This window comes from Triticum dicoccoides, chromosome 4B (assembly GCF_002162155.2).
Source record: "Triticum dicoccoides isolate Atlit2015 ecotype Zavitan chromosome 4B, WEW_v2.0, whole genome shotgun sequence".
NCBI lineage: Eukaryota > Viridiplantae > Streptophyta > Magnoliopsida > Poales > Poaceae > Triticum > Triticum dicoccoides.
Window position 1 is genome coordinate 360,502,995 of NC_041387.1, and position 10,228 is coordinate 360,513,222.

Below are 10,228 nucleotides of genomic sequence, written 5' to 3' on the forward strand. Positions count from 1 at the left end.
ATAGGATCAAGTTTGGTCTTTAAAAATGTGGAATAGTAGAGTTGGATCATATTGATACTAGATGGAGATCAAGACTTGACAAAATGAGGGTTGTGAGGCAAGTTCTACCACAATTCCATAATGGGGTTGGTCGGAATATTTGACTTGGCTTAAATGGTGTGGCAAAAGTTCCAAGATAAAAGAATTAAATCATTAATCTTGTCACTCCAAATTTTTGTGATGATATCAAATGACGAGAGTGGTTCCCTATGGATCAATCTAAGAGATTTATCCTAGGATTAAATTTTAGTTTCAACGAAGTTATAAAACGATGATCAAAGAAGATCAAATTACGGTGGTGATGCTAAAACAGTGACTAAACATCATTGGAAACTTATTCTATGAGTTTGAACAGAAAGTTGAGGTCCTAAGGTCCCACTTTCATGTAATAAACACTTTATCTGATTTATAGATTAAAAGATATAGCAAAAATGCTCAAATTCTTATTTAAATCAAAACTAAATTTGAATTTACTCAAAAGCAATTTTTTATATTTTCAAATTAAACTAGATGTTCCAACGAATCCGGAGATATCTTATTTGTTGATATCGGATGTATGGTTTGATTTTTCAAAGTTTTGGTATTTTTCTGAAAAAAATAAGTACGGGAATTATAGGTGATGCCACTTGTGTTGTTCCTATTGGCTGATACCCCCGCATTAAAGAACAAGTATGGACGCAAGGGCCTGGGTGCTCACCCTGAGAAAATTTCCGGCGAGTTCACCGGAGACAAGGTGGCGCGGCCTCGATGTTTTGGCGTCTCTGGTGACGAAGAAATGCACGAAGAGCTAGATAAGGGCTTGCCGAAGACGATGGGTGTAGCGGCGGGATTAGGCTCGTGCTGTGGCGTCCAGTAGGAGCGGCTGGAGTCAAGCAGCACGCCGGCAAGCTCCAGCCTCCCCTTCCGTTGCGCTCCGGTTCTCCTAGACACAAACCGAGGTCACTATCTTATGCGCACCGATTAGAAGCGTCCATAGAGGAAGATTTTTGCGCGAGGGGCTCACAGTACGCGACACTAGCTTCGTAGAAAGAGATGGCGGAGCTTGTACTCCTGCGACCAATTGCTCGGAGGACACAGCGATCTGGAGAGGAATTTTCAGGGAGGGAAGTGAGGACGAGGAAAGGCATCGCGGGACCTATTTATAGAACTAGGGGAAGTGAGTACATGTAGATTAAGGGAGCTCAACGTGACCACTAATGGCGGTTTGATTTCTGGACAATTATGGCATAATTTTGCGGTTTTAATTCCCTGAATGGATCCTTCGCTTCCTGGAGAATAAATCTCGTGTTGAAGACAAATCGAAACGATGAAGAATTAATGGGGCAAGAGAAGAAAATGGGAAGCGAATGCGTTATGTGCTCTCTGTTCTCTCCCTCTGTTCGGTTCACGAGGAAGAAGGGTGCTTGGATTTGGGCTAAAGGGAAAGTAACATGAGCATTATTGGAAAAATGGCCCAATAGGAAAAGCTTAAGAAAAAGAGAAAAGAAGAGAAAAAAATGGAAAAGGAGGTGGGTTGTCTACCGTTGGGTGACAGAAAAAAATAGGCTTCGCCCAATAAGTTTAGGTAAGAAAAAAAAAGTTAATTAAGTGTGCAATATTATTTTAGGGATAATTGTATTTATACCCTTAATTGTGTCCCCCTCAACCGAATTGCCCCTAGTTTTCGAAAACAAGTGGTCTTGCCCGACCCACTTTGTCATCTTGTGCTTTTACCCTTTGACCGTTTGACCGTAACTTTGAAAACTTCATAACTAATTCATACTAAATCAGAAAAATGCGAATAAGATACCAAAATGTTTGGAAAAACATCACCTGTATGTCAATGTCACTTTCATTCATGACAAAAGTGTTGGTAAGTGTCTATCCGAGTTTTAGCTCTTACCATACCACCATGAACAGGAAAGTCTAAAAAAACTTCTCAAAATTCAAGAAAAATTTGATGCCAAAGAATTGTAAATGTTTTAAGTGCTTGCTAAGTTTCATGAGGGAATGACATTCGTGGAAGTCGTGGCAAAAAAAAGTCTATTTTTGAGTGTTGGCTATTTTTTTTGCCACGACTTCCACAGATGCCATTTCCTGATGAAACTTGGCAAGCACTTAAAACATTTACAATTCTTTCGCACCAATTTTTTCTTGATTTTTTTGAAGTTTTTTAGACTTTCCTGTTCGTGGTGGTATGATAAGAGCTAAAACTCGGATGGGCACTTACCAACACTTTTGTCATGAATGCAAGTGACATTGACATACAGGTGATGTTTTTCCAATCATTTTGGTATCTCATTTGCATTTTTCTTATTTAGTATGAATTAGTTATGAAGTTTTCAAAGTTACGGTCAAAGGGCAAAAGCACAAGATGACAAAGTGGGTTGGGAAAGACCACGTGTTTTCAAAAACTAGGAGCAATTCGGTTGAGGGGCACACAACTAAGGTATAAATACAATTATCCCATTATTTCATTTTTATTATTATTTTTATTATTATTATTTTTATTATTATTATTATAACAGACAACAAAAAAAATGTTAACACTGACCTAAATATTATTTAGAGTCCAAGAAAAATAGTTCCAGGATTTAATAAAGTAACACTGACCTAATTATTATTATTATTATTATTACTATCATTGACACTTTATGGACATTATTGAATTAATAAAAAAATCAATTTAGAGTTATATAAATTACCTAAACGAGAATTGTGCAATGTTAAATATTTCCTTTTTTTTGGAGAAGTCATGTTATCTCCTCTCATTAAATTCCGTTTGAAAAAATTGGAAATATTTAAATGTCACTAAAACTCAAAATAAGACGCAATTTCAAAATGGAACTCCAAAATTCAAAGAGCGTCAAATGAAATTTTCATCCACCATATTTGAGAAAGTCATTCTATTCTCACTCCATAATATTGAATATGGTTTCAAAATATTTCATAGAAGTACGAAAGAGAAGAAATCTAAACTAATTTTTTTGAACAATACTCAAAACGGGTTTCAATTTCCCCTGAAAATCATAGCAACACACTCAGTAATAATATATATTAACATTCCAAATTTTAGAAAATTTTAAGATGTTACAACCTTGGATACCACTACTGTCTTTGCTTTGCTAGTTGTCTCGATGCTATCCTATGTCGCGCTACCTACCACTTGTTTGTCAAGCCTTCCAAATTGCCATGATAAGCCTCTAACCATCAACCATCCCAGCAAACCGTTGTTTGGCTATGTTACCGCTTTGCTCAACCCCTCTTATAGCGTTGCTAGTTGCGGGTGCAGTTGCTGGTTGTTCCATGTTTGGTCTTCAACATGTGTACATGTATGTAGGTCTGGGCTTTGTATGCCGCACATGTAGTGTCTCTCTCGCTCTGTATGTACTTGTATCTTGGGAGACAAGACGCCGATCGCACCCCTTGTACCTATATATATGTGCCTAGTGCATGATCAATGAGATATTGATGCACCAAATCATTCTCTACATGGTATCAGATAGCATCACGATCCTCTCCCAAAGCTGCTTCCGCCTACCCTAGCCGCCGCTGCCCCGGGCTGCCATCGCCGCTTCCCTCTCCCCCGCGTGCGCCTCCCCTCCCAGCCGCGCCCTCCCTCCCCTGTTGTGCCACTCTCCCGCCGCGCCACTCCACTTGCCATGCCGCACCCTCACCCAACCCTAGCTGCCATGTTATCCAACGCCTCCACCTACTCCAACCCCTTCGCATGGCTGGAACCCCCTGACATCCGCGACATCAACATCCACGAACGCGTCCCCGTCTTCCTTGATGCCACCGACTCCACGTACTTCATGTGGAAGATGTACTTTTCGCTGCTCTTCCGCAAAAACAATCTCGTGGATCATGTTGAGGGCCCCGTCGACTCCCGCGCCATGGTGGGCGACTCCGAGTGGACCGCGGTCGACGCCGCACTCTTCCAGTGGTTCTTCACCACTATCTCAAAGGACCTATTTCATATGGTCATGAGCGATGGAGATGAAGCATGCATCGTGTGTGTCAAGCTCAACGACATCTTCACCGACAACAAGCTTCAGCGCTGCATTTTTTTTGCAGCAGGAATTTTTTTGACAGTCATCAGGATGACCAGTCTATCGATGACTGTCAGGGAAACGACACGTATGGGTCACGAGGATCCCTTCTATGGTTGGTGGGGAGAGAGTTGCGTGAAGATCGGGTCTAGTGATCAGCGCGAGGGATTTTTATGCAGGTTCGGGCCGCAATGATGTGTAAAACCCAAGTCCTGCTTGTGTGTATATTTCGTGTTCTTGAGCTCTTGAACTAGCTGCTATGCATGCCCAGTCCAAAAAGTTTGAATCCTCTCCCAGTATGCCTCGGGCCTCCTTTTATGTCTCAAAGGTGTTGCCACAGCGGCACACAAGAGGTGGAAAGTATCTACAGTGCATAGGCTTATCGCTGACATCGTGGGACAAACGCATTTAATGCGCTGCCTACGTGCCCTCTTACTTTATCGGGGACGATAACAGAAGTCGTCCCATCCGTCGCCGCCTCTCCTTGCCTTGACATGCGTCTAGGCTGACGAGGCATGCAACGCTAGGCTGGCTAGCTGGTGCTGTGCTGGCGTGATGCTAGAGCCTCCACGAAGATCTACATGCCGCCACACAGGCGCCTGCCTAGTTGGCAAGCTGGTCGTCGTGCTGGAACGGCCGTGAGGTGGCAAAAACCTTGTCGGGAGCGGGCCTAACTGTGGCCCCGCAATTGTCCCCAGCAAGGGTCTTGCCAGGGGGCCCCACGGTCGTCCCCGGCAAGGGTCTTGCCAGGGGGTCATCGTCTTATGTTCTCTACGCAGACCCGTAAGCCACCAGTCTTCACAAAGAATTGATGTCACTATGCACGTGCCCCCGAGCATTGGCTTTGACATTGTCGATGATGTCAGAGCTCTCAGCCTCAAGGGTGGTGGCCTTGTTAGTGCTTTGCAAACTGCCCCGACAAGGGCCTTGCCAGGGCTAAGCAAGCCGCCCCGGCAAGGATGTTGCCGGGGAGGCCCAGCTTGTCTTCTGCTCTATGTTTACTATTCTTGAACGTTGTCTTTGTAGTCTTGTGTTTTGCCTTCTTCTGCCCTGCCTAGCCCTGCCGCAGGTGTGGCTATGACTGCCCATGCACAAGTAAGGGGTACAGAAAGGCCCGTACTTTTGTACACCGACAAATACTACTGCCGCCGCCTGAAGACGTTGGCAGATGAACTCCGTCACATCGGTGCCAAGGTTGATGATGAGCAACTCCTCAGTACGCTCACCGCCGGCCTCAATGAGGACTTCGGGAATGCCGCCTCCAACTTCACCTTAATGCCAGAGCCCTCCTTCACCAAGTTTGTGGCGTACTTGCGGTTGGAGGAGCGCCGGATGAAGGGGGTCAAGAAGCATGTGCAGCACCATGCCCTCGCCACCGGCACCTCACGCAGAGCCCCGCCGCCGGCAGCCCTGCCCGCGACGCGGCAACAACCGCCACCCTCTGTGCCCCCGGCATTTTTTTCCTCCCGCTGCCCCCAACAGCAGCCGCAGGGTGGCGGGCGGCACGGCAACCGCCGCGGGGGCGGCCACAAGCAGTAGCAGCAACAGGCGCACAGGGGGGGCCCTCGTCAGCAGCAGCAAGCCACCCCACCGTGGACTTAGGGCACCAATCTGTGGACGGGTGTCGTTCACGCATACTCGATGCCGGTCCCTCGGGCTCCTACCCCCGACATTCTTGGGCCCCATCCGGCGAGCCACTAGGCGTTCTTTGCCGCACCCAATGCCACCTCCTACCCGGCATCACCGGCTACGAGCAGCTATGGCGCCGCCCCCGGGCATGCTTACAGCGTCGCCCCTGCGCCGGCCTACGGCGGGTTCTACCCGCCCCATGTGCCACTGCCGTGGGATCCCGTGCTCCTCGCCGCCCTGCACTCGGCTTTGTCACCGAGTAACTATGGTGGCGGCGATGACTGGTACATGGACTCGGGCGCCACTTCTCACATGACTACTTATCCCGGTAACCTCATGTCTTCCACTCCCATTCATACTCCCACTCGCATCGCGGTTGGTAACGGTTCCTCTTTACCCATTACACATGTCGGTCATATGTCATTTCCTTCCACCTCTACTCCTATTAACATGTATAATGTTCTTGTCTCTCCAGACTTAGTTACCAACCTTGTCTCTGTTTGTCGCATTGCTCGTGAAAACCCTATTACCACTACAAAAAAATACACTTCCGTGATGATACGTGTTTGTCACAGTAGGTCGCGTTTTTTGTCATGCATGTACATCCATGACGATTTTATGACAGAATCAAGATAGTCATACCTGTGCTGTCGTAGAAGTGTTCCATGACATTACCAAAATTATCATCACGGAAGTGTCCACTTCCATGACGATAAATCGCGCGTCACAGAAGTGCTTTCGTCAAGGGTGACCGACACGTGGCATCCACCGTAACGGAACATCGTTAAGCTATCGGGTCGGGTTTTGGATCTGATAACCCGTTAACAGCCCCGACCAATGGGAAATTTCCACGTGTAAAATTCTTATTGGCCGGACGAAACATGTGTCAGCTCGTCAGTGGGTCAGATAGGCGCCTATGATATGTCGACACATGCCATGGCCCACCACTGGCCCATTTAGCTTACAAAGCCAGCCCGTTTGACTTGGTCAATAGTTAACGGGCTGGCCCATGAAAAGCCTGTTAACGGTCTCTTCGCAAATAGCCCATTCTACGACCCGTTAACTCGAGACCCGTTAGACCCTAAAGGAAATCGGCCGAACAACGTCATGTGGGCCTTCGAATATAACACCAGCCCATTTCCCTTCCGGCCCATGTATGGCCCACGACGTCTTTGGGCCCATATGAGGCCTTCGTATCTTTCGGCCCTTTAGAGGCCCACGGTGACTCTAGCCCATAATCAATAGTGATTTTCTTTATACCCGTTAACGGCCCGTGATTTACATGGGCTGTTTCCAGCCCGTGTTAGCTTTCGGCCTATTGACGGCCCATACGTTCTTGGGCTCCTTTTCGGCCCTCGATTACTTCCGGCCCGTTACTGGCCTGTTCCCCTAATGGGCCAAATTCGGCCCATGGCAAGAGTCGGCCCGTTACTGGCCTGTTCCCCTAATGGGCCAAATTCGGCCCATGGCAAGAGTCGGCCCGTTACTGGCCTGTTACCCTAATGGGCCAAATTCGGCCCATGGCAAGAGTCGGCCCGTTTCTGGCGGGTTAACCAGTTGCGCCGTCGAGGGAGTCCTGGATTAGGGGGTATCTGGACAACCGGACCATATACATCGTCCGGACTACTGAAGCATGAAGATACAAGACTCAAGACTCAGTCCCGTGTCCGGATGTGACTCTCCTTTGCATGGAAGACAAGCTTGGCGATCCGGATATTGTGATTCCTTCCTTATAACTGACTCCATGTAAACCCTAGCCCTCTCCGGTGTCTATATAAACCGGAGAGGTTGGTCCTTAGAAGGCCGATCACAATTACAATCATAATCATCATAGGCTAGCTCCTAGGGTTTAGCCTCTACGATCTCGTGGTAGATCTACTCTTGTACTACTCATATCTTCAATATTAATCAAGCAGGAAGTAGGGTTTTACCTCCATTGAGAGGGCCCGAACCTGGGTAAACATTGTGTCCCTCGCTTCCTGTTACCATCAGCTTAGGACGCACAGATCGGGACCCCTACCCGAGATCCGCCGGTTTTGACACCGACATTGGTGCTTTCATTGAGAGTTCCTCTGTGTCATTGCTGCAAGGCTCGATGGCTCCTTCAATCATCGCCAACGACACGGTCCAGGGCGAGACCTTTCTCCCCGGATAGATCTTCATGTTCGGCGGCTTCGCACTGCGGGCCAATTCACTTGGCCATCTGGAGCAGATCGACAGCTACGCCCTTGGCCACCAGGTCAGGTTCGGAAACTTGAATTATACGGCCGACGTTCATGGAGACTTGATCTTCGATGGATTCGGGCCTGGGCCAGGAGCACCGGACAGTCACGACGAGCATGGCTTAGACCTGCTATCGGGCAATGCTCGGGATATCACCCCTGCAGTAGCCCCGGACCTAAATCCGGTGCAAGCTGTGTTGCCTAAGGATGGAGGGATGGACCCCGTCTCGCAGGCCTCACACTCATCGGCGGTGGAGCCGAACACATGCCTCACCTCTGTGAAAGCCTGTGACTCCGAACCCCCGGACTCGTATCCGGTTGTTGGTTCCAGTCCGCTCACTCTTGAGCCAGCCGAGCCAGGTTGGGCTCCGGTGATGGAGTTTACCGCCGCGGACATCTTCTAGCACTCGCCCTTTGGCGATATGCTGAACTCATTAAAGTCTCTCTCTTTGTCAGGAGGCTCTTGGCCGAACTATGTCCGGCTTGAGTGGGAAGTAGGCAACGAAGGAATTCGCTGCCCACCCACCACCCACTTCTTTGCCACGATCGATGATCTAACCGACGTGCTTGACTTCGACTCTGAAGACATGGATGGTATGGACGACGATGCGGGAGAAGTACAGGAACCACCGCTCACAGGGCGGTGGACAGCCACCTCCTCATACGAAATATATATGGTGGACACTCCGAAGGAAACCCATGGTGATGAGGCAACGGAGAATAACCCCTCAGGGAGAAAAACAAAACATGGGCTTCATAGGCGCCGCTCCAAGCCCCGCCATAGCAATACCGGCCCAGGAGATGAAAACAATTCGGATGGTGCCAAAGAGGAATACAACCCTGATCAGCCTGCCTTCAAGCAGGACGAGCAGGATGATGAGCAGGTCTGCCCAGACGAACATGCGACCGATGGATATTTGGAGGAGGACAACTACATTCCCCCCTCCAAAGACGAGATTAGCCTCGGCGACGACGAGTTCGGCGTGCCTGAGGATCCCGTGGAGTAGGAGCGCTTCAAGCGTCGGCTTATGGCCACTGCGAGGAGCCTGAAGAAGAAGCAACAACAACTACAGGCTTATCAAGACCTGCTCATAGATAGATGGACAGAAGTCCTGGCAGCCGAGGAATATGGACTCAAGCGCCAAACGACTGACCGGCCACCCCGTGGCCAGGATAAAACGGGATATCTGCCCGAATATCAGCCCGCACCCCCACGCCAATACACTACGGCCCGGGGCAACAGGCAAGACCTGCAAGATATACTGGAACACAAAGCAGGATAGCCAGGATCGATCTACGGATCGTGGGGGCGTGCCCCAGCACGCGATGATGACCGTCACGCCAGATACGTTATCAACAAGTCCGGCCGGGCTGAACACATCAACCCAGACCAATTCGAACTGTGTAGCCACATAGCCCAGCACAGAGGCACCGCGCACCCCCTCTGCTTCACTGATGAAGTAATGGATCATGAATTCCCAGAAGGGTTCAAACCCGTAAACATCGAATCATACGATGGCACAACAGACCCCGCAGTATGGATCGAAGATTTCCTTCCCCACATTCACATGGCCCGCGGAGACAATCTACATGCCATCAAGTATCTTCCCCTTAAGCTCAAAGGACCAGCCCGACACTGGCTAAACAGCCTGCCAGCAAATTACATTGGCAGTTGGGAAAACCTGGAAGACGCATTCCTCGACAACTTCCAGGGCACATACGTGCGACCATCGGACGCCGATGACTTGAGCCACATTACTCAACAGCCCGGAGAGTCAGCCAGGAAATTCTGGAATCGGTTCCCAACTAAAAAGAACCAAATAGTCGACTGTCCGGATGCCGAAGCCCTGGCGGCTTTTAAGCATAATATCCGTGACGAGTGGCTCGCCCGACACCTCGGCCAGGAAAAACCCAAGTCCATGGCAGCCCTCACGACACTTATGACCCGCTTTTGCGCGAGCAAGGATAGTTAGTTGGCTCGCAGAAGCACCATGCCACACTCTGGCACTTCGGACGTCCGTGACAATAACGGCAAGCCACGGCGCAATAGACACAAGCGACGGAACAACGGCGACAACACCGAAGACACGACAGTCAACGCCGGATTCAGTGGATCCAAATCCGGTCAGCGGAAGAAGCCGTTCAAAAGAAGCAATCAGGGACCGTCCAGTCTGGACCGCATACTGGAACGCTCGTGCCAAATTCATGGCACCCCAGACAAGCCAGCCAACCAGACCAACAGAGACTGCTGGGTGTTCAAACAGACCGATAAAATAAATGCCGAAAACAAGGACAAGGGGCTGCACA